Source organism: Caloenas nicobarica, chromosome 6, assembly GCF_036013445.1.
Source record: "Caloenas nicobarica isolate bCalNic1 chromosome 6, bCalNic1.hap1, whole genome shotgun sequence".
NCBI classification, from domain to species: Eukaryota; Metazoa; Chordata; class Aves; order Columbiformes; family Columbidae; genus Caloenas; species Caloenas nicobarica.
The window spans coordinates 38,310,896-38,336,179 of record NC_088250.1 but is presented as its reverse complement, the minus strand read 5'-3'; the positions used below and the strand labels follow the sequence as shown (position 1 = coordinate 38,336,179).

The 25,284-nt window shown below is 39.3% G+C and overlaps 1 protein-coding gene across 11 annotated transcripts in view; it reads left to right on the top strand.

Annotated features, from left to right (window-relative positions):
• The window catches only part of GTDC1 (glycosyltransferase like domain containing 1), a 184,366-nt gene that overhangs the window by 24,637 nt on the left and 134,445 nt on the right, over positions 1 to 25,284 (top strand). For 9 of the 11 annotated variants that reach the window (XR_010606382.1, XM_065637514.1, XM_065637517.1 and 6 more), the window contains exons 3-4: positions 3,224 to 3,404; positions 5,746 to 5,927. The exons of 1 other annotated variant lie outside the window; for it this stretch is intronic. The gene's annotated coding sequence lies outside the window, so the exon portion shown is untranslated. The remainder of the gene's footprint in view (positions 1 to 3,223; positions 3,405 to 5,745; positions 5,928 to 25,284) is intronic. One more of the 11 variants, XM_065637509.1, reaches the window with a different exon arrangement.

Here is a 25,284-nt window from a genome sequence, read left to right as displayed (position 1 = left end):
GGAGATCTGCGAGGATGGGTCACCTTGTGCCTCTGTGGTGCTGGGACCTCTGTGCTGCTTCACTGACGTTGAAGTATCTTTTAATGTGTTTTTCTTCATTTCATTTCCATTATTTCAGTGTAGATGCATACTTAAACTTGTAGGAATTTGATCTGGAAGGGATCCTGAGAATTGGTCTTCTCTTGTTTTCAGGTAGGATGAAACTTGTTTGAATTGTATACATGAAAACAAAAATCAGTAAAAGAATATACTTTGGAATTTAATCGCTAAATTTCTTTCTTAGGGTTCAAGCTCTCAATCAAAAGTGGCACTTCAGCTGAAGATATAGTAAAATTCTAGTATTTGCTTGCAACATCTTCCAGAGCAATTCTCATGGCAAACTACTGGTACTTACTCCCACAGTGCAGTTTTGCATCCCTTGGTGTTCTCACGTCTTGGTGGCATAACCTAGATCATATTTCTTTTTTTTGGGTGGTTTTTTTTTTTATTTTTTAAAATGTTGTGTGAAAAAACCTCACTGAAGTCAAGACGCATTTTTTGTCAAAAGGTAAAATTAAGATTAGTTTGATGTGACTATTTTTTTTTTTCCTTCCCCTGACAAATCTTGACTGGCCAGTCCTCTAGATGTGTGCAAATATATTTAGTTGCTTGTGTTGGTAAACTGTTGGTATGGAAGTAAGGATTACTTGCCTGTAATTTTCTGTTTTCTTCTTTTTTTTTTTTTGGAATAAATATTGTTTGTGCTAGCACTTCATGGTTTCGGAAGCTTTTTTGACTTCTGTAGCTTTCGAAGATAACTGCAGGTGATTCCGGAGCTATTTCAACTAGTTCTCATAGTATTCAATAGCAAAAGACCTCAGATTTTGCCGGTTTGAATTCATGTTTTGAAAAATGTCCTCTTATCCTATTTCTACCCTATCTCTTCAAAAGCTTGGATTGGAAACTCTCTGAGAAATTCAGTGCTGTTGAGCATCTTAAGTTCTTCTATGAAGACTGAAGTAAAAAGGTATTAAACCTTGTCATTTTGAGAAACAAGTAGAAATGCGTAATAAGTAGAAACGTGTCATCTAACTTGCAATTGAGAAGTGGACAAATATGAACTTTTAGGTATATAAATATCACAATCTTGTGATCTCTGTCTAATGCAGCTGGTCCCCTGGCTCCAAGGCGACAGTCTACAGGGTGAAATGGTCATTTTCAGTGTGTCTTACAGAGAGTCAGCTTTTTCTTGTAGACAACGTTAAGCATAAACTTGTACTGGTTTAATGTATTGTTTTGCCTTTTTAATGTATTTTTGCTTTTTGCACACTTTATTATAGTGTTTTCTCCTTTCCCATATAATTTTTTGTTTGGAGCAGAAAGTTCACACCCACTTTGCTAAAGATGGTAAAGGAGTGATTTCAGAAATTAACTATTAAAGAAGAAAATTCTATGAACAGGTCTGGACATCGCATCACAGGAACTCGGGAACTGTCTCAGGAGCTTCTAGAATCACTCATGTTAATCGTTGCATATCTTGTAAATGTGTTTCTTTCAAAGTACTGGAAGACTTCCCAAAAGTTTCTGTACTTTAAAGGGCAAAAAGGATGTTGCAGTGGATTTAGCCCAGGACAAAATAAAGGTTAACTTGGACTTCTGTCACTGAGGGCTTAAAAGCTAAAAAAAATTATAATTTGTGGGACAAAGCGGATGTATTTTTTTAATAGGATTGAGTGTCTGGCCTATATTGCTATATTAAACTAATTTCTTTTAAACCATGAAATCATTGCAACACAATATTTTGATACAAAAACATGGATTACATGTAGCTGAGACACAGAAGAGATTAAAAATGTCCTGTTGCTTCAAGTGTAACTTCTAATGGGATGAGAAAGACCTGCATTGGGTGGGTCTTCCATGTGTTCATGGCCCAGTTACTCTTAATCAGTAGTTTTGTCGGTGATGTAACTTTTGCTGCTTTATTGTTCAGATGATGCAAAGGTTACTGGAGAAGTAGATCCGCAGTTAGTCATGTAGTTCAGTCATCAAAATACAGTAAAGCTGTAGCTGGTACAGAAAACTTAGGTTGGGAAACCCCATGTTGAGAATATGGGTGTGAGGTGAGGAGAGGCTGAGATGGTTTGGCCTTGAGACGAGTAGGATGAGTGGAACAAACTGAAATACAGGAAGTTCCACTTAAACACAGGAAGAAGTTTTTCACTGTGAGCGGTCAAACGTTGGAACAAGTTGCCCAGAGAGGCTGTGGAGTCTCCATCGGTGGAGATACTCAGAACTTGACGTGGTCCTGTGGTTGACCCTGGTTTCAGCAGATGGTTTGGACTAGTCAGTGTCTGGAGGGCCCCACCCACCTCATCCATCCACTGATTCTGTGCCTAAGGTGAGGACTTGGAGATGTGATTAGCTGTGGTCACTATAATGCCAAGGCAAAAGGGCTAGTGCAGTGTTTGCAAATACAAGCGAGACCGTGAAGTAGACAAACACGTAAGATGTTGACATCAACTTACACAGCACTGCAAAACTGCCGTTAGTGTATTGTCTTGAATTCTGGTGGGGCGTTTTCCTGACATGCTTGGAATGATAATGGTGGCCATCTCCTGTAGAGAGGACATTTAATGGCAGGTCAGGTTGACAGGGTCTTTGGGGAGAGGAGGCAAGGTCCACCTGGCTCCTCCACTGTAGGATTTGATCAAGTACGGGACCAGGCTCTTCAGTGGTGATAGGATGAAGAGCAATGGGCACACACTGAAGCACAGGAGGTTCCATCTGAATATGAGGAGAAACTTCTTTACTTTCAGGTGCCAGAACCCTGGAACAGGCTGCCCAGAGAAGTTGTGGAGTCTCCTTCTCTGGAGACATTCAAACCCACCTGGACACATTCCTGTGTGATCTGCTCTGGTGAACCTGCTTTAGCAGGTGGGTTGGACTGGATGACCTTCAGAGGTGCCTTCCAACCCCAACCACTCTGTGATTCTGTATGAAGTAAATGAACCTACCTACTCTTGGTGATCAATAGGCATAGGTGATTGTGGACTGTCCTGTCTTGTGCCTTTAGCTCAAGTGTAGTCTTCTTTTGCAGACATTATTAGACAAAGAAAGTATTTGGGATAAATATTTGGGTGATGTAGTATTGAGTAGGATTTTGATGAAGCTTCTTAGCCTAAAACAGTTGGAAAGCTAGACCAGATGAGCTCATATCCTTTTTTTCTTTTCTCCCTCTATTCAGATTTAAGAAAGCTATTATAATATAATTGGGAAAACTGCACTTTATCATCTGAAGCGGATAGAACGGATGGGAAAAAGTACTGCTCACCACTGAGGTCCATAAACAAGATTCATAAACTGCTTTGTTGAAGACATCTAAAGCAGCACAGCCTGGTATTTACTGCTCCCAGTTTTGGATGCAGGTAATAATACTTTTGATAAATATGATGTGTTACTTAGATAAAAAAGAGAGAGGGTGTAGTTCGCTATTTGACAGGCAGAAAACACAAGAGACAGGAGGTAAGTGGCTCATCGCCAATAACTCAATGTAGAGTGGGGGTCCTGGTCCTTGCTCTTGCAGTTTGTTGTCTCGCTTTGTGGGTCACTGTGCCTGTGCAGAATATCATCTATTCCGGAGCAAAATCATTAGTTTGGCTTCATCCTACACTTTGTGGGATGATGCTCTTAGTTGGTTGTAAAGGTGGTCCCTTTCAGAAGATCATTAATGCATCAAGTTAAACAACTTATGTCTCCGTGTGAGGGTTTTTGAGAGGACAGCAGGGACTCTACAATAAGGACTTTGGTGCGTGCCATCTGGGGACTACCTTCCTTCATCGGTTCTGGTTGTGTGGTGGCACTAACTGGCCCCGTAAAGAAAAGGAGACTTGATCACCTTCTGTGCCCAGCTCAACGGGTACAGAATTTTTGGTGTTAATAGACGTCTACTAATGATTTGTGCTGTGCTTGCCCTGAAATGGAGCTACAGTTCACATTGTGCTTCCAGTGTACGGTAAGGCTGATAAGGTTACAGGTTTTTGGGAATCAAAGGAATTTTTCCTTCAAGGCAAGATTAGCAACATGCTTACTGACTTCTCTTTTGTCTCCTTTTTAATCAAAACCTGGATTCCCATGGTTGTAACAGAGGTGGGAAATGTTAAGAACATGAATGAGGTGTATCTTAACAATTGTGCTGTACTTATAATTCAAGTAGACTGGCTTCATATGGCGGTACATGAGTGACAGATGTGTGGGCATTACAGTGAGACGGGAAGAGATGATCAAGAATGTTTGGCCATTCAGATATGTATATTTCCTATTTACCACCTCAGCTCCTCCCCTGAAAATTCAAAATATATGGAATTCCACTCTTCAAACCAATGGTAATCAACAGTGAATTCTGACTGTATTTTGTACTCTTAGTGGGGAAAATGAGTTTTCCTCACACTGAGAATTAATAAATTTGGTTGTACCTTCAAGTGTAAAAGACAGTTATTTGTGCATTAAAAATATAATGCAAATCTGTTCACTTTTTTGTGAATTTTGCGTGTAGTGGACATATCAGTATTTTAAGCGTCCCCCAACTGCCCAGTGTTTTTAACACATTTAAACCATCTCAAATGGTCTCTATTTAGGGAGGACTTTGTGCTTCTCTGCAGGTAAAACCGCCCTAAGTCTGGTCTGTCTAAGGAAACAAGCTGGTGTGGCACAGAGTCTGTCAGTGATGTTCCTTCTTTCCTCTGTTTTTCCCAATAACTTCAGAACTTATCAGGCAACTTGGACTAAGTTTGACAGAAGAGTGGTGAGCTTAAAGGTTTTAATTTAATTTAAATTACAGTATGTGGTCAGGTAATGAGAAGACAATATTACAGGCCGCAGTGTATGTTGTAATGGCATTTTTCTGGAGGTCTCCATAGCGTGGAAATAGTTTAAACATTTACTGTCCATTTATTCAAAAGAAGTTTTTATTGGCTTGTGGTGGTGTTGAGTGTAAATAAATTTAGAATCACAGAATCATTTCAGTTGGAAGAGACCCTCACACACAAAGCAGTAGCAAGTCCAAGGGCAGATGGGTGTTCACTGGGATGAGTGGAGGTTGGATGGAGCCCACGGTGCCACCCTCACAAGTGACCAGTTTTGCACTTATTTGCATCAGACATCCACTGGGTAGGTAAGCACAACCTCTGTGACTCGTTTTAAGCTTTACTCTGCAGTTGAGTGGCTCCATAAATGTTTGTGATTTCCACACATAGGCTTTGATATGCAGGTGGTGGTGTTAAGTGTAAATAGATTTAGAATCATAGAATCATTTGGGTTGGAAGAGACCCTCGGGATCATTGGGTCCAACCATAACCTAACTCTAGCACTAAGCCGTGTCCCCAAGAACCTTGTCTAAATGCCTTTTAGACTCCTCCAGGGATGGTGACTCCACCACTGCCCTGGGCAGCCTGTTCCAATGCCCGACAACCCCTTCCAGGAAGAATTTTTTCCTAATATCCAATCTAAACCTCCCCAGCGCAACTTGAGGCCGTTTCCTCTTGTCCTATCACTTGCTACTTGGGACAAGAAACCAACCCCCTCCGTGCTCCAACCTCCTTTCAGGTGGTTGCAGACAGCGATCAGGTCTCCCCTCAGCTCCTGTTCTCCAGGCTGAACCCCCCAGGTCCCTCAGCCGCTCCCATCACACTTGTGCTCCAGGGTCCATCTCAGCTTTTGGCTGCAGGCTGCAGAATTACGAAGGTGACAGCTGTGTTCTTGGCTCTGCAGGTCCAAGTGCCTCCAGGGACCGTCCTCTCCTGTGGACTCCTCTCCGCTCCCCCTCTCCTACGCAGTTTGAGGCACAGGGTTGAGTCCTTCCCTCTGTACCTTCTGGGTGTTCCAGCTTGTCCCCATCGGCTCTGGAAAAGCGGTGGGATGGCACTGCAGCGCTGCTGGCCGGCTGGGCTGTGGTATGTGGCTCTACACTGTGTTCAGTGCATTTTTGTTATTTGAAGGCAATTCCTTCAGATTTCGTGCATTTTTCTTGTGTGGTCATTTGTCCTTTCCACAAAGGGCATGTAGCCGTGGTTTAAATTGAGTGCATTTAATCTTGAACAAGGGCACTTTTCACAAGTAAAAGCCTAATGGAAGCCTAGCTGACGAAGTAAGAATTTTTTGAGATTACTGGAGGGCTTACAAATGATAGAACTTAATTTAAAACCAGGAAAAATTCCAAAGTCTTGCATTGTTCTTTTAGGGCGCTATTGCTAGAAGCCGATTTTTTTTTTTTTTTTTTCTGAATTATGAAACTGTAACACTTGAAAATCTGAGGAATATGTCTTAGCACAAAGCAAAACGATATCCTGTGTTCAAATGGCAGCAGCGAGTACAGACAGTTCTGAACCGTGTGGTTGCTGCTGTGAAGGTACCTCAGAGACTGAAACTAGAACCCCCTTTCGGGCTCTTCCATCCGCGTACCTGTAACTCGCATCATCTGTGGAAGGGGCTTTACCGCAGGGTTGCAAAGCGTGGATCGAAAGCGCGTGTTACCAAATGTCACGCTGCGCTCGGGGCTGGAAGTGGCTGAGGTGTGGGGGGAGGTTGCTGTAGATTTTTCAGAGAGGTGTAGCATGGGCTTTTCCCATGCAGAAGCAAAGGCAAGTGCAGAACATGAAATTAGTGCTTTGTAGGTGCTCGTATATGTTTATACATAGGCTGGTATGTTCTTTTTCTGCCCTTTTTTTTTTTTTTTTTTTTCCCTGACAACCTGAATTTGAATATTAGCTACTGGAAATTTCACAGGATTCTGGTAAACAGTTAATAATTATTTTTAGGTGATTTCCAGGATGTAATCTCATTAACTCACTGTTTCAGCATACTTTGTAACAGTTTATTTTTTGGGGTTTTTTTGTTTTTAATGAGACAGACTGGGGTATTTACTCAGATGCTTGCTAGGAAACAACAGCAGTGTGACAGTGGGTAAATCCTGCGAGTCTGCTGACAGTTCATCCGAGCGGCACGCCTGGTGTGGGCAGAACAACTTTGGCAGAAGTAAATCTTAAAATACCAATTTTCTGTCTGATTTTTGCATGTCGTTCTTTGTGGGGTTGTGTTGTCGTTGTGTCTTTTTTTTTTTTTTTTACATGAATAATGTGTTCACATAGCAGGGCAATTCTAAGCATGTCTTAATGTATAGGGGCACAGTAAGAAACAGTTTAAAAATCTCACTTGGGATGGACTCAATGTGACAAATATTGACTATATATATATACACGCACACACCTCCCTTCCCTTGAGGGATATTTAACTTTTACTGGCTTATAGACCTTGTGACAGATAAGGGTGCAGGAAGCAATATTCTCGCTGAGATCAGGAAGAGTCATTTTGTCCTATTTTTGTTCATAAAAAGTAGCTGAAAAGGCAAGCCTACAGCTGACAACAGTGCCTCTCAGAGCAAATACCCAGATTTTAATAAGGTCAAAGGATTTACTGGGTAGCTTTCCAGGTACCATGTACTTACCCAAATCACTGAAAGACCCATCAGTATCATTTATTTAAGTGATGAGAGTAAAAAACTGAAGTAGTGTCGTTCTCGAGGGTGGACATAGACAGCCTGTGCAGAACTCTTGATCCTGGCTAACCTGGGGCATAACATTCTAGAAATAAACCTGGATTTGCAGTGCGGTAGCTTTGAAGCATTGACCGAGCTTGCGAGGCCGACTGGTTCATCTCAGCTTAGGATGGAAACTAAAACCCCTCCCTGCGCCTAAAGAGGAAGTAATGACTTAAAATATGCTTTTATCTTCTGTACTGAAAGGAGATAAAGGGTTTTTTTTAAACGTTTTATGCAGAAAAGCTGCATTTTGTGTCATGTTATAATTTTTTTTGCGATTTAATGATAGTCTTAAAAATGCGTAAGTGACTGTACAGTTCTAAAAGCATTCGACAAAACCTAATTGTGTGTTCTGTGGTCAGTGAAAACTTAGTGGTTGGTGTTGCATGTTTTTATTCTGTAAGGCTACTGGCAGCTAAAAGAGTTCTGTATTTCTATATATTTTGTGAAACTGTAATGAAAATGAAGTTATCACTGTGAAGCTCACAGTTTTGACAGTAAGAATGGCCCTTTGATCTCTGAAGGCTGCTGGGTTCTCCATACAAGTTGAAACCATAAACATTTTATGGCACAAGATGAAATGCTGGAATCCAAACATAAATTTTAGGAAGAAAAAGAAGAAAAGATTGGTGAATGCCCGCATCCTTGAATTTCTTGAATTGCTGCAGGAAGGAAGAGCCATGTGGTATTTCGGTAACTTCTAATGCATTGGAAGAATATAGACTACAGGTGACTTGGATCAAACCCTGCAGACATCCCGCATGCAGGAATATGATCTAATTTTAGTAAAACAGGATTTTGTTGATCTTGCATTGTCCACACTGCTGAAGAATTTTACCTAAACTACCAGATTAAATATTTCTTTGTATTTAGTTACTGTGGAGGGAGAGCGGCGTCCAGGACCATGGGCCCAAACCACAATCTTTAATTTTCTTTTTGAATAGAAGAGCATGGAGGGAGAAGAGTGTTTTCGTGTTCCTCCTTTGAAAATGAAAACAAAGGAGACTGACATCCTTTTACTTTTTCAGTCAAGTGTCACTCATCCTCAAGTTGTAATAGTCAATTCAGAATGGCTACTTACACTTCTTAACAAAATTGGATGAAAGAGCCTTGCAGATAAGTTAAAGACCACAAGGGAAAAAAAAAGCTCATAACTTCATAACTTTAAACTGAATTAGTTGTTTCTTTGAATTGCTTGTTTTCAGTCATATTGCCATAGGTATCAAAGCAGCTAGCTATTATCATTTCTTTGTGAGGATTTCTGCTTTTTACTTCTTCATATTCACGTTTCAGCAAATCAAAGGATAGGTCTTCAGACGCGAAATGGAAGGTGTGTTGTTTTAAAGATACGCTAAACATACCTATACGGAGCCGCTCGAGGTATTGTGGGTACCAGAATGCGGCGACACCGCATTTGCATACGGCAGCAATGTAATTACATACTGTGCGTTCTTGGGAAATGTTTATCTTGGTTGCTAAAGCTTCCTCCTGACTTTGGTGTTTTATCTCTCCTGACTAGATGAAGCAAGCTCAGGTACCGCTACGCTTAGAGCTTTCTCGTGGTGTTTGAAAGGACCCGAAGTGCCGGCTGCCACCAAGTTTTAATGATAAATGCTGCTTTTATGGATTTATGTTCAACTCTGCTTCGCTTTCAGTTGAGACTTTGATTTTGGGTTCTTCCCAAGAGCCTACATGATTGGGTCTTTGATAGCTTGGAAGATATCTGAAGCCCTAGATGTTTTAGGAACGGGGGAAAATCCTGAAGGTTGGGTTTCTGCAGTGATTCTAAATAGCTATGTGTGTAAGTAGTGTAGCAATGATTATCAGTCCCTGAATTAAGAGGGTATTTTGTTTTTAGACTTTTTAGACTTCGTGTTGCGTCATGGAACAAATGAAAAAGTTGCATTAAGGCATCAAAGATAACCGCACGCAAAAGCCTTATTGCGGCACAGACTGAAAACAGTGTTTTGGTGTGGTCTTGTGCGTAACTTTGTAGACGTGACTGACGATAAGTCAAACGGGAGCCGCTCATCTGCCTCCTGTTGTTGTCATTCACGAAGATTTCCCCATCCTGACGATGGAGCTGTCGTATTTATCTTCTAGAAGAACATACAGTGAAGTCATGGAGGAACAACTTAAACAAATGGAGCCCCAACCCACTCCCGCATGCAGCGCTGTTGGAAACTGTACAGCTTCTCGTACTAAAAAAAGGGTATTTTGGGGATGATTAATAGTGTTTTTTTACACTTGCGTCTTTTAGTAATGTTTCTTATTTAGTGTCATTTCGCTAAATAAAGGTTTGGTTTAGCCTTAACTTGAAAGGCTGGCTTTAAAGCTGCATGCAGGGAGTGATTTCCTTTTGAAGATTGAATCTATTTACAGAATCTCGCTACTGTTTTTAACGAACTTCTTTGCAATGTTTTCTTTCAACTTTCAAAATTCATTAGCTGTAAACCATGTGTAAAATGTCCTCAATCTCTGAATTGCTGTTTTAGTTAGCAGCCTTGCATATCTCTGAATCTAAATTTTTTTTTTTAAAAAGTCATTTAGTGAGGAAATCGTTAATAACAAAACATTACGAATAGTGTTTGAAGAGGCTGTTAGTTTTGCTCAGGAAGTTTTCATTTTCTAGAATTTGTGCTGCCTCATTATTTGTAATATTGAAACTACTCCTTACCAATCGCTTACATGAAGAAATGAAAGTCATGTTTACAATTCTGGGTGGAAAATACTGAGTGAGGCTTAGCGGGCCAAATTCTGCTTCGAAGTAAAATGATAAGTGTTGCACAGAGTGATCATTTTAACAGGGTTGCAAACAGGATTCTTAATGTCTTTCTGGAATGACTAAATTTAATGAAAACATGTAGCATAAACCTTTTGTGAACTGAAGTCAGGACCGAGATTTTGCCGAAGTTGATGCTAATGTACCTCAAAACTTCATGTCAAAAATTGAGATGAATTTCAAGGTGAGTGTGCAGAGCTGGTTTTGCTGGTGGATGCTGTTCTCACCCCAGTTTGGTATATAGGGGCAATTTTTACTTTATTTTTCAAGATTGATTGACTTTTGGTGGTCACTGAACTTTTTTTTTTCCTCTATCATAGATGGGTAGTTGACCTCAAGTCTCTTGTAGTTTGAGTAATTATACTTGACCTCCTTTAAAGTTCACTCTGTGGTCTCTGAATAACAGGCTAATTGTAACTTTTATTTCTAGTAGGGTCTCTTGCCGGCTGTAGCGGTGACAACGTGTTTTCTGCAGGTTTTAGTTGTCATTTTTCTGAAGGTTTTGGAACCTCTTGGTGCTCAATGTTCAGGGATGAAGGAGCCTGAAGTTATTGTTGGCTCAGACTCTCAGCCCAGGTCAGGCTGTTCCATCACTATAAAGTTCAATTCAAATTGACTTCTGGCATCTAGGGAATTTTTAGGTATAGAAAAATAGCACAATAGGACAAGTTGGCACAAGGAGATGTGATTGATGTGTATTATACTTAAGCCATAGGATCTGTTCTTGGAGAGCATCATTTAGAGAGATTATTAAATTATTGTGTAGTAGTTTCTCCCTTTTCCATGTAGGCTTGACTGTTGGCAGAAGTAATCTGGATGCAGTACTTAATTTAATGTATTTAGTCATACATCAAAGAAAAAAATCTTTATCATCATAGAGCCAATAGAAATATTTACTACTATATTTTTAACTACGATGTGGTCTATGCACTAAGTTTTTCGTCTTTAGGGAAAATAGCAGGTATTTCTGTGTCTTCCAACATTCCCCCACCCTGGCCCAACAGATCTGCTTTGTTAATGACACAAATGCAAGAAGACATAGCTGGTACACCTGTAAGTTAATGACCAATTTAAAAACAAAATGAAGGTAGAAATTCTGATAATATTACAAAATCAAGTAGTTTCAATAAAAAGATTTGCACATTTGTTTTATTTAGCATCAATATTTTTTCAAAAAATTATCTCTATGCTAAGTAAGAATTTGTTAATTTTTAATTTGTCTCTCAATGAAAAATACAAAATTACTATTTGCCAGTCACATACAGTTTCGTAACTCCTGCTTCTTTCCTAGTGACACCTTTCAGCAGTTGCAGTGCATTCTCTTGGAATATAAAACAGTTTGGTGACGCTAGAAGTGCTTTAGAGTAGATCAGCAAGTTGTTAGACCGAAAGACTTCAAGAGGCAATACATTAGGCAAAAAGCAGTGGCGATACCTGTAGAGCACACCATACGTGCCCTTGAGCAAAAGATAATAATTAATTGCTCGTATTCCCATGCAAACGAGCCGGAGTGTTGATGTTTATGAATTGCAAAGATCGCTGTGGTAGGAGCTCAAGCTCCAAGCTGCTGGAGTTGTTTATACCCGTTCAATTTTTAACGTACCTATAAGATGTCCCGATGAGGGCGTTTAACCTAAAGGGATTTGCGTGCCGTAATCACACCTCCAGTGATATAAACACAAAAGTAAGGGTCATCCTTCGAGGTATTTTAAGTGCTAACTTCCACTTCAGTATTCCTAATAAACAGTACGAACATCTCTGAAAATATCTTCATGATGGTCATTAAAAGTCATGAAGTATCTGCTGTTAGGTAGCCCGCAGGGTGAGAAGTTCCCCACAGCTTGTGGGTACCTGCTTTGCTAATTAGTTCATACTCATTCACATCACGCGTTTTGCACTTCGGTCTAAAAGAAAATATTTGACTAGAATCGACTTTATCCGGCATTCCGGTACAGCAGTGCTGTGCTCCGTAAAACCGCACTTTTAAGAACTGTATGATTTAGATAATAATTTGAATAAAATAATTTAATTTGTAGTTTAAATGAATTTAAATATTAATTGCGAGCTTACACGTCATAGATGTATTTTTGGTTATTTCGTACCATATATGCTTTAGAGTGTATGCATGTAGACTCCTGACAGCTTAAGCATTTTGTTCTTGCGGAAGTCTTGGTGTTTCATTGCATGTGCCGGTAAATACAGCAAAACCGGTAACAAATAGGGCAAAAAATGGGTCTGTGCAGAGCTGCTTTGTGGGGATGTGGTGAGCAGGAGGGTGACCTTGTACTGGCTGAATTTTGGGGGGGAGTAAAACTTTATTTCTTTTTTAACTGGAAGATCTTAACGTGTAATCTTATTGTGGAAGCTCCTCGAGTTATCAGGTTTGATTTGTGTTTAGCAAAAAAAACCCAAAAAAACCAAACTAAACCAAAAAACCCCACAAACAACCCAAATTTCCACTTGGGAGTGGGAGGTAACGTTTTGCAATTCCTTTTGTTCTTTTCAGTGAATTAAAAGAAGATATTAGGAAAAAATGAGATCATATGAGTATATATTACCTGTACTATATAATTTAAATCCAAGCTATTTTCACTGAATTATAAGAGTGGGAGGAGTTTGTGAGTCACCATGGAATGCAAAATGTCAAAATGACTAATTATACTGTTACAGGGCCGAGGAGATACGGTTAATTCCTGAGCAGCGGAACAGGTCTTTAAGGACTGTGGTAAGACTATCCCTGATACAAATATAGCTAATACTATTTGGGTATAATTACATTAGTTGTCATGGCACCGTTTAGCAGATCACATCGCACCGTTGGGTTGCTTGCATGGGACAGTGCTGGTGGTTTCGTGTAGGTAGGAAACATAAAGCTGCATCGTGTTTTGCATGTGGAAATCCGTCATGTGTTACACCTGATTTTATGTGACTGTAATCAAGATAATAGTTACGATATTTCACTTGTGCCAAAGTTCTGCTGTGTAGCAGATAAGAATTTTTTTAGATCGTAGGAGGTACTAAATCATGTCCTGATTGTCTCCATCACATTTTTCCGTAGATCTCTTCCTGTAGCAGTTTTTGAAAAGCTTTACTTGTGATCCACTAGTGCAAAAAGAGTTAAATTCACCTGAACTATTTCTCACTGGAGCATGTGGGCAGGAACTTTGCTGCCAGACCCTCCTCTGCTACTTAACTGTGTCTGGTTTTTAAGGTAAAATAACGTTATTCCTATGCTCTAAACAATGTGCAGGATTTGTTTTAATATTTGAGGGGCTCAATTCCCTGTTTTCAAATAGAAATAATTATTATCTGAACACTTCAGCAGAGCTAGAGCAACAGGCTGATTTAATTCTGTCAAATGCAACACCTTACATTTCTTGACAAAGTTTTATTGATGTATCATTTAACGTAGATGCTGCTGGAAGTCCCATCACTTGCTCGTTTGGTTAAAACTGTAGCATTTCTATAGGCAAAAATTAATCTGTTTGTAGTAAGGATAGTACAGGAAACTATCTGAAATACTGCAACAGAATAATTATCTTACTATTATTATTTAATTTGGTTAAACTGGTATTGTGCAATTTCATTAACTTTTAAGCGGGAAGGGAAAAAAGAACCTGCAAGTAAAGAGATGCTGTGGTTTATATATGCAAAATACAAATTGCACAAACTGCTGATACATTGAATAGCGTGAACAGCAGCCGTGCTTGTTGTAGTTCCGTGAGAAAATATATCACAGTTGTGAACTGTGAAGAAATGCACTTGGTGTAGAGTCCCACCCAAACTTGATAAACAGGGATTTTATTTATTTATTTTTTTTTATTTCTTTTGCAAGAGGTGAGCATTTGCTGCACGGTGTTACTACTACTGTGATAGCTGATTCATCCCTTTGCTATGCAAATTTGAAGTATACAAGGACTCGGTACTTTTATTTAGGAAATATGCCTGCAGGCTGTATTGGTAGGCTTTAGGGAGAGATCTGGTTTGGTGTGAAATAAATAGTTGTTAAAAGATCACATGAATTTCTGTCTTAGAAGATGAAAAGTGACGCTGTGAGCGTTTTGCGAGCGCCCTCCCGTACCCGGTGCACGGGTTTGTCACTTGGTTTTGGTTTTTCAAAGAAACCTCGTGGTAAAATCCCAGAGCTGCAGGCTGGGGTGGTGGAGAGGAGAGCAGAGCAGCAACGTGTCACCTGAAAAATGCAAAAATTAGGACTTACATTTCAGACACCCCCAGTCCCAACCTCTGGGGATTTGACCCTTACTGGGCCTGGTCGAGGGAGTAGTTGCTTTTGCTTAAACATCTAATTTCAGACCATTTGAGTGCTTGGCTTTAATGAATGGATTATATACCGTAATTCAGGTTTGTGTATAAGTTGTAGGCATCCAAGTTTGCATATTTTGAGTGGAATGGGAGGAGGAGAAACTGTTTCTCTGAAAGCATTTGAGTGAAAGATGCTTTGGTACTTGCAGTTGGTGTTGAAGATCTGTCTTGCTGAAGAAAACAAAATGTTTACTTAAAAGCCATTTGCTGCCTGATGCAGGACTCACTTTAATGTAAACTTACAAAATATAATACCAGCTTAATTAAATTTAGGTTGTAAAATAGCTTTTAGGTTAAACCCAGCCCCTTTTTATTCTGTTACTTTAAAAAATGTTGATCAGCTCCTCACTTTAGTAAGAAATTCCCTCTTGGTGCAGTTTTATTTTCCTTTTTCTCTCATCCAGCAGACACAGTGCTTTCTTTTCTACTCCAGAGGAACAACATGTTTTGGAAAAATTTTTTCCTTTTCTATGAATAACTTTATCTTCATTTATCTAACTGTGGTGTGGACTTCTATACTTCAGTATTCTCAACTAAATTAACTTGCTTGTTACCTTTCAATAGAGACACTTTGGATTTCTTCCACTTCTAAGTGTGAATCAGTGCCGAAGTTTAAATGCCTGAGCTTGTGTTTCTTGCGCGCACTCAGGTAATATCCACTGAAATTAATAATCCCGGTGCTTGTCTACATGATGAAGTTGTTCTACTGATTTAAATAGAGCTGACCGAAATAAATTGCAGCTCTCTAGGTGGGACGGGAGCAGCTTTCCTCCTGTGTCTCCCCAAAACGTCCTCCCTGGTCTTAAATTTGTGATTTTTAATGCTGTCCTGTTGTTTTCATTGAGAGGGATTAGTCAAGGTAAATCTTAGCTTTTGTAGCATTAACATTAGTTTATATGTGTCATGTTTGTCTCCTAGCTAAACTAAATACCACTTTTTTTTTTAACCATCTCGGTTCATTGAAAAGAACTAGTGATGTAGAACTTGATATGGTGTCTCCAGTGAGGAAAAAATCATAAACAGATGCATATTTTCAGCACTTGAAAAAAAAATAATGTTTGCCTTTCCTGATTATCGCTGCACACCCATCAGAACGGCGCAGGAGGACCCGTTTCTGGTGCCGGGGGTGTTGTTTTTTGGGGGGATGGCTGGAACCAAAGCCATCGCTTCTCGGGTATCTTAAACGATGGCCTTGCATGGATGCTGGGGAAGTCCCAGGTAATGGCAATTAGGCCTGGAAACCATTCAAAATTATTTAGCTGTGGTTCTTTTGATGAGACCAGTGTCAGAAGAAACAATGCACTTTGTAAGGTGTTAGCAGTAGATTAAAAAAAAAAAAAAAATATATATATATATTAAGCATCAGGTGTACGCGGTGTAGCTTCAAGGAGAGTATAGTTTGTGGACATGCCAACCATGACAGAGATCTGTGCCTGAATTTGATTTCATGTGCCTTTTTCCCCACGAAACGTAACATTTTTTTCCTTCACGTTTCACACAGAAGCAGACAAATGGAGAAGAAAATCAAATATTTTGTGGGAAGCATATGGAGGAGCCCTCCTAGGCCTGTTTTCATTATGTTTCCAAGCCCTTTGGACAGAGTTCTGAAAAGCAGGATGTCTGGCAGGCTCCGCGCTGTGGAGAACGAGGTGCCTGGCTGCTCTTCCTGGGCCTAATGGCAGGGCCTCCTTTGATCAGACGGAGAATTATATTCTCTAATTCTTCTACAAAAGTTCTTTTAAAGTCATCAGCCGGTCGTTTACGCTCCTCCGCAGCTTTTGTTTAAAAAAAATAAAAATAATTTTATTGAAGTGGAAGCACGTCGCCAAACAGCGCGAGTCAAACCTACCTGTATATCCTGGCCAGTCGGGATCTGCTTTATTGCATTTTTCTCTTACCAAAAAAGTAGCGTTTTTGTTATTTGTAAAAGAGACAGAGCAGAAGATGGTATTGTACATTTAAAACATCATGAACCATACATGCGTGAGAGCTGATCCTTTCTGCCATGGCTTTTCTTCAGTTACAGGTTTTTCTGTAGCACTTACATACTCAATTCACGTGCCTGCCTTCAGATTTTATCTGTTCTGACAAAGAGTACACAGATAATTGCTAAAAGAGAAGTTAGCAGGAAATTTGAGGGTCTTTTTTTTCTGTTTCTGAACTTGACAAAATTGTTACAGTACATTTCTGTATTTTAGTTCTTTTAGATAATTATTTCCTCCTGTATGTAAGTAACGCTATTAACAGCGACGGTGCTTTGAACTGTCATTTCGTACCACTTGAAGTTAATTGCTGGAAAACCGGGGGGGTTTTCTTCTCCACATTAACCAGTTTCGTAGAAAGTATCTCTCTCTTTACTGAGGATGTCACTGTGAGGTAGGAATAACTACGGTAAACTGAAGAACGGAGCAATCGAGCCTTTGATCACGCGAAAACGTAAGCATGTGTTGAACTCTACACGGGAGCCTTCCCACCAGCTGCACGGGGCTTTCGCGGCCGGATTTTTCAAGGATCTGTGGCTGGATGGAGGTTTGAGAAGGTCCTTAGCAGGCTCGACAATAAAACCCAGATATCCCATCAAGCCAAGGTGCTCTAAGTCTTTGCTCAGACTGCTTAGGCACAGAATGGGGGAGATAATACATTTTTTTTTAGCTTTTAAATTCAAAGAAACCGTGAATCGTTGACAATTTTAAATCCTCTGTTCTTGCAGTGTTTGCTGAATGGTGTGACTTGGATTTTTCTTTCAGACTGGAGAAAAACCTATCCCATTTACTTGCTATTGCTGCAGTTTGAAGCACCCAATGTTATAGTTTATATTTACTGTTCTCAGTAGTTTCTCTGAAATGATAAGAAAACCAGGCCTCTTATCCTGTAGTATTGTGGGTAGAACAATGACTATATCAGCATTGATACAGCACGAGGTTGCTTTCAAAATAATTGCAGAGGATGATCTGATTTTTGTGATTTAATAACTGACTATCTGCAAAGTCATACAGATTTGTATGAGGGATTTTTCCTGCTATTGGAGAGGCAATGAAACACAAAACTTGCGATAGTTGTTGTGGTTATCCAACAGTATGTAATTGTGGAATACTTGAATATTACATGATCTTTAGTGACTGTATTTAATCTAGTACAACTTTCTAGTTTACATCGAGGGGTGCGACTCACAAGACTGTCATTTATATTCCTTTACGTTATAAAATGTGCTTGACAAAAGACTTCAGATAATTTTTCTCACGATTTGGATTCTGTGCGATCAGAGGTCAGGCCAGTACGTCCCAATGTAGCAAGTATCTTCTTGGAATATGTTCTGGGATTATCTATAAAGTACAGAAGTACGTACATTTTTTTGTTAGCGCCAACAGTGCCTTCATTGTAGGAGTCTTTTTTTGAAAAGATTTAGTAAGTTTAATAATTACTATGGAATACTTACAAATGTATCTTTTCTGCAAAGAATTGAAAGAGATTTTTTTTTTCCTATTGGCATTTGAAAAGCAGAAAAAAGTGACTACTACAACAGAATTTTATTAATGAATGATTTACACTGGTTCCAGCTGTGACCATGTGATTAGTCCTTCACTAAGCAACAATGGGTATTTTCTTTCTGCTTTTATTTGATTTCCAAGAATGTGTCATCTGCTACATAAACTGCTGCCAGTATACCCCATGTATACTGGTATTTTTTATTTCCCCGAAGCGTAAGATGAATACCCACCCATATCCTTCTGGAAATACTGTTTTAAATGAATTGGGAATTTTATTGACTATATCTGATTCAGCATGCCAAAAGTCATAAAACTTAAAATATTTATTAAATGCACTAGGCTGTAGGATGCCTTGTTCCCTGGTAGTGCAAAAGATAGATTATTTTCACTTTTACATTTCTATCTTAATATTTTATTACAGCAATACAATGTGTTATAGAGGTGGACAAGCCTGCAGATTGAAATGTGGATAGTCCAGATTGTTCCTTTCCCTCGACCATATGGTGTAGTTCTAAAAGCCTTTTGTACGCTGTCTGTTCAGTTAATTGTAAACTCGGTCTTTAACGTACCTTAAAAAATGAGATATATGTGAACTAAAAGTCACTATATCCTCTGGTAAGTAAAGTTTGCTATAATATATCTAAATTTACAGTCCTGGTCTCTTGGTAGATTTTCTTTCTGGGCAAATTTGAAAGTCTTTCGCCGTTTCTTGGTAACGAATGTGAGTATGTGCATGTGGAGAGACAGATTTTTCCATTTCCTCCTCAAGAAAGGGGGGGAGATTTGAGCCTATAATGAACATTTCATAATATTTTTGCTTGGCAGGCAGCTCTGCCAGTGGGTGATGTGCAGGAACATCGAAGATTTCTGACAGATGGATGGTAGGACTTCTAATACACCTACACACGTTTCGGTGTCTGATGTTCCCCATGTTCCTCTGATGCCTGAGAAGCTTCTGCTCACAATTTGGTCTGATGTTGCCCAGCGCTGGGCTTTAGAAGAGCAGAACCAAATCTCTCTCTGAATTTTCATATGCCACAGAGAGGCCGATTTATTATAGTCCTTGCATAGCAAAGCATTTATTATGGAAGCGAAACAATTTTTTTTTTAATTTATATAAATAGAGTTAAAAACTAATCGTTAGAGAGTTTGAGAAGCGATTTTATTTTCTGTTGTCTCAACGTAAGAAGCTATTTGGGACAAGTGATGGTTTTCAATGAAGATTGGGTTGATACATCTAAAGAGGAAAAAAGAAAAGAGTAGGAGTCTCTCGCTGAAACTGCACTTCGGTGGGTCCCAACCTGTTTTTCAGCATTGGAATGGTTGCTCGTTAGTGGTAGGAAGGCTCATGTAATTTGTGGCTTTGGAGATAAAAATTCACTGAAATTAAAGGGGGAAAAAAAAAAAGCCAAAACATTGCAATCAAGCAAGAAGTAAATGACAATAGTGGAGAGTGAGACTAATGAGTGGCCTCTCATAATGAAACTTATTGATCTGTACTGAATTTTCAAGGGATTTCAGATACTTCTTTTATCAACAGCTGAATGCAATGGAATGGGTAACCTTAGGGGATATTAGAAAGGAAAAAAATGCGCTTTTTTTTGCCTGCAGTGATTAAATAAAGTAATTTTGACCTTTGTTTAGCATGCAGAAATGGAGAGACCTTCAGCAAGAGTCTTCTCAAAATGGGAACAAGTAATAACCAGTAGCCAGTAGCACATCTATTTCTTCCCATTAGACAGTATGCTTATTGTGAAATGGTGTAAAAGTCATCAATTTAAATAGCATGATGTAATTGAACAGCTAAAAGCTGCTGGATAACCATAGTTTTTCTTTCTTTGGCTTTTTGTACTCCTCAGCATATGTGATAAAATGTTTTATTTAGTAGTTTCTTCTAAAACTTCACCTTTTGGAAGGATGAAGAAGGAGCAGACGGGGTTTGTGTGCTGTGGTGATGCTGTGCATAGTGGCCAGTGTACATGGTGAAATGTGCAGCATCTTCTTTCTATTCCCGATGTTTTTGGCTGCCAAGTGAAATCAGCGGGAGCAAGAAAGTGTCTGTGGGCAGAACTCTTGCTTTTTGCAATCCAAGTAGTTCAGAAGCTCTGAAACACAAGAAACCACACGTAATGCTTGAAGAATCCAGCTGTAATTTTGAGAGCTGAAAGAGAAAGCAGTGAGTGAGTATTTGCTGCAGCTTCCGTACGATGAGAGCAGTTCTCAAAGCCTGAGATTCGCCACTTGCAGAGAATATATAAAAATCAAAGCTATCTGTTTTTTCTGCTCACTGGCAAATGTGGGGCTTACTTCATTAGAGCAGACAGCGCAAACAAGATCTGCTCACTTGAATGGTTTTTTAAAAAAGGCCTAATTTAACTTGTCATGATAATTCCAAAATAGGAGAAATAACAAAGTCATAGAAAATAACATTTTCAGTGAAAATGTAACAGTGTTTTGGTAAAAAAATTATTTCATCTCCTTGTATTTTAATGGCTGTTTCTTTAATGGTGTGCATGTCCACCCAGAAACAGTTATTAACGGTTAATTTGTAGAGCAGCAGAGTCAGAGACTGTCACTTTTCTAGACTACAGATTTGTTAGATTCATGAAAATACCCAAAACTACTTGGCTACTTTTGAGGATTGCATCTCTTTCAGTAAGTCATGCACACACAAATTCAGCAATTTTAAAAAAGGGGCTGGACTTTCATGCTTCTTAGACTACTTGAAAGCATCGTTGATGTAGTTTTACCTTATGGGAGGGTCTGGTTCATAGCGGTACAGGTTTTCCTGGGTTCATGTGAGATGTGTTCAGGGTCTCAACCCGTGGTTGAGAAGAACATGTGGGCAGAAGATTAGAAGAACACCAAAGATCAAAACACTTGGGCTTAGAGGAGCATGTACAGAGTAAGTGTAGGAGGGTGCGAGTAGACTTAAAGTATTAATGAGGAGGGGCTGGAAAAGAGAGAAAAAGAACAAAAGTTTGGAGAGATTTTGGAAAGAGCGTGTGGAGTGGAGTTGATCCAAAAAAGGATGACTCTGGCCACCTCTTTAAAGCTGTACCTTTTTTCTGATGGGAAGTTGAGCTGTACCAAGCAAGTCTAATGAAAATGAAGAAAATGGGATGAACCGAGCCTTAAGTTTAAATGCGGGAGGGAAGAAAATTCAGAGGTGAACAGGAAAACTTTGGATTTGATGTGGTAAGATGGAGGAGAAAGAGATTGATTGTAAAGGTGTTTGAGACAATTTGAGTGGCGAAGAATTGGCAGTGAGAGCAGAGATGAGGTGAGGAAAATAAGACAAGGGAGGCATGAAGCTTTGCTCTTGGAACAGCTAAGAAAGTATTGCATTGAAACTGGAAATTTCCTAATGAGGAATGAAGCACGTTGGGGAAAGAGAAGAACATTTGAGATCATAGCCCTAGGAGACAGGAGAGGTGGTAGAGATGTCCATACGTAGGAAAAAGTTGGAAGCAAGGGTGGTTTTTCACCAAGGTGAAAGTCTTGTTGTAAGTCTGTCCTTTGTATCTTTTATTGTGTCATTGGAAAAGTGCAAAGAAGAAAAAAGGATGATGTAGGTCTAAGGTAAGTACAACAGGAGATAACTAGGAAAGGTGAGAGAATAGGGAACAGAAGATGTTAAGAAACGTAAAGAGGAAATCAGGGATTCAGTTGTTTGAGAAACAATTCATATGTTTTCAAGAAGTGTGGATATTCCTTTTGAAGATAGAATTCATCAGCTAACCAGATGAAAAATAGATATTAATAGAGGATAGAAAATTTTGTCTCATTTGGAGTTAAAAAAATGAAAGTACAATCTGGGTAAAATATGTATTTGTCTGTATTTTCTTACAAGAGTTCATGCTAATGAAGAATTAACACTGTTGTTCAAGACATTTTTTCACATGTGGCAAAATGGCAAGTAAATTCCTGCTGGTTTAAAATAGAATGTGCGTTGAGGTGGCTGGAAGTAGGACATAGAAGTCACTGCTCTTTTCTTCTGCTCTTGGCTTTACTGGAAAACTACTGTTTGAAAACTGTGTAAATCACAATTTTTAATTCAAGTTTTCTCATCTGTAAAGCAGAGATAACAATACCTACCTACCTCATAGGAGTGTTGTGAGGTTTAATTAATGTTTGTTAAGCTCTTCAGCTTTTTCGGACGAAAGCGGATAAATGAAACCTCTTGTTAACAATGGGAAAATGCCAGGCAGAAGATGTAGAACGACTTTGAGGTTGGAGCGAGGAGATAGAACAGTTACACTTTGTTATTTACAACATAATAAAAAAAAAAGAAAATGGTTAGAAGTTACAGAATTATTAGGTTTATTTACTGAATCCAAGCATTTACTTATAATTAGCTTGTAATTTGAACATGTATGTAGATCTAGATCATCTGGACTAGATGATCTTTCGAGGTCCCTTCCAATCCCTAACATTCTGTGATTCTGTAATCTAGTGCTTTGTTTCAACTTCAGATAGTTTAGAACTTCGCTGCCTTTGAAAAGTCGAATAATTCATCTACATTCCCTTTTTGCCTCCATTGGGAGGTGAATTCTTTATAGTCTACCTACCAATACAAAAACAAACCAAGTGTTTCTCCATCCTCAAACTCTGTATCAAGGTTTCTGGAAGGGCTGAATTGTATTTAGAGGTCATAGACTTTGGAATAACAAGTAGGCAACAATAATAGTAACAAATATATTAAATTCTGTGTATGTATGAATGTGTCTACAGTATAATTTAAGCAACCCAATAGTATGATCAGGAGAAAAATTTTTGAGAAAATTTTGACACCAGTAATTGAGTGAACTAGTGTTGAGTGATAAGAAAATCAGGGGGGATTAGCCTTGCTACACCTTGTTTCTGAAGCTTTTTTTTTCCTCTGATTCAGATAGGAAATAGTCAAAATAACCTTTCGCGTTCCAGTCAAAGGAAATGCTGTGTATATTCACCAGCAAGTTTCTTAGAATCGACTGTGCCTGTAGCTGCAAACTTTACATAGTGGTGTGTCAGCAGCATCCCAGGTGTCATTATAAATGTCAGCAGTATGTAAGTGGCATTTGTAAATAAGCACAAACATGTGAAATGGTCCGTGTTTGTTACCAACCCTTACGCACCTTCGCTGTGCCGAAGCTTAGTGCTTGGTTGAGTAGCTCATGTGAGTTGAATGTACGCTAAATATCAAGTGGTGTTAACACAGCTTGAAAAGAAAAAGAACTTTAAAGAAAAAAACCAGACTTTAAAAAAAATTTTTTTTCCCCAAGTCGTTCTCTTAATGCCCAAGAAAATGCTTCCATGAGTGTTAAGAAACCAGCTGTCTCTAGACTCCAGGAAAAGTCATTTATGGATCTCTCTTGTCCGCAGTCATTCAGACTTTCAGGGGAAGGCAGAGCGCCACTGCTCTCGAGAGGAGCTTGAATCAGCTCGCATGAATATCGCCCTCTCCAGGGATATTGGCATGCAAAACAGATTTTGTTCGTCTTCGCACGTCTTGAATGTGCCTCACAAATGGATTCTTAACCGCTTGGAAATGAACAGGCAGAGTTTGGGATTAGGTTCTCTTCAGCGGAAGCGAACTGATGCGTAATCAGTGCAGATAGGTGGCAATAACTCCTTTTCTCAAAGTGTTTGGTGCTGTTTAATCTGGGTACCCTGCCGGTGTTGTTTTCCACTGTATGTATTTACTAGAGGCAGCTAAACCTGTGCAAGCACAGCAACAAGCTGTCGTCATTCCGAACATCCAACATTTTTGTTTGTTTGTTTGTTTGTTTTCCCCCCACCATTTCCCCTCTCTCTCAATTCTATTTTATCGCCAATATTCAAACTGGGAGAGTGAAGTGTCTTGCAGGCTATTTCTGCTTTAAACATGGGGCTAAACCAGTTTCATGTAGCACCTTCAAATATCTACATCTGCCTGATGTTTGTGGGCCCAACCTCTGCTTAAACAGTGATGGGAAGATAGAATTTGAAAAGCTTCAGAAAGATCTCGATCGTTTTACCTTGTAATGAGAGAACACCCGTGTAACGCCTCTCTTAGACTCAGATCCATTTTGTGAAAGCGATTTGCGAAAATCTTAACATAAGTGAAGATAAATTTAATTTTATCTTCCTACACAAAGCAATTGTTTCCTTGCTTTTTCTAAAAACAGCCAAATACAGCGGTGTCCGGAGCATCAGCACAGCAAAAGTGCAGCGTCTTTCTTTTCAGCTGTGACTGATAAATAAGGATGCACCAGCTTCCTGGGGTCACAGAGTAACTTCCAATGTACCGCCAATAAAATCCACTTGAAGTGAACTTCTGGGGCCTAAATTTTCTTTGCTTGGATTTCTGCAGACTTCTAAGATTTCATCGCTCAGCAGAGTCTATTTGTTACATGGACTGGAAGGAGGTGCAGCTGCTAAGGGCAGAAGATTCTGAAGGTGAAGACGGTTCAGAATTTCCCTTTTTCTTTTGTCACCTGGACGTCAACACTAAGAAACTTCTTTAAAACCAGCTGAAGTCACTGGAGTTCTAGTGAAGACAAAAAACCCCCAATTTTTACTTGTTTTTTAATACTTTGTCAAGCCATGCAACAGCAAATGTTATGGCAAATAGGCAAGAACTTTTCTTAGTCTTGATGTCTGGTGTGTTTGGGTTGAAAGCCTTCGTAGCAAAAGGGTTCACAGTTTCATCTGGAGCAAGAGCAAACGCTGTGGATTTGGCAGGAGTTACTGGCAGGTTGGTGTTATTTCTACTGAGTGGTTGCTAAGAGCATTTTGAGACCTGATGAGTACCTGGTGTGTTTTCTCAGTGTCTTAAGCTCCACAATTGACTATTCTTTGTAAATGAAAAAAAAAAAAATTAATGAAAGGTAATATCGAAGGTTTTGGCTGTAGCGTTGCTTTGAATCTGCTTGCACGTGGAAGAGTCTCCGATCTAACCAATGCCTTTATTTTAAAGGTGTTTCCAAGCTGTGCACATGCTGTTCTTCAGGTCTCCAAGAGGTACTTAGAGCTGCTGATGGTATTGTCAAAAATTTCCTGATGGCCGGAATAACTACGTGAGCCTTAAATCTGTAGTACGAGTCAGAACTGATCCTTCACTTGCTGGTGAAACTTGTGGTCTTTATGTCTTTGAAATG